This window comes from Acyrthosiphon pisum, chromosome X, assembly GCF_005508785.2.
Source record: "Acyrthosiphon pisum isolate AL4f chromosome X, pea_aphid_22Mar2018_4r6ur, whole genome shotgun sequence".
Lineage (NCBI taxonomy): Eukaryota > Metazoa > Arthropoda > Insecta > Hemiptera > Aphididae > Acyrthosiphon > Acyrthosiphon pisum.
The window spans coordinates 61,966,871-61,967,081 of NC_042493.1; positions in this window are offsets into that span (position 1 = coordinate 61,966,871).

Genomic DNA, 211 nt, shown 5'->3' on the forward strand with positions numbered 1-211 from the left:
AATATCATCTTCAGTCTTCAATCAACATTACTTCTTCTACCAGAACACACCAGTATCTCAGTACGAAGAAACGAAGACAGGAAGACCACCGAAGCGAACGACGATTAGCTGCAACCAGCAGTTGGGAAGCCACATCGCCGGATCAATCAAACGAACCCACTCCCTCCATACGGAGCGAAACCGCAGCTAAACAACTGCCAGAAGGAGCAAC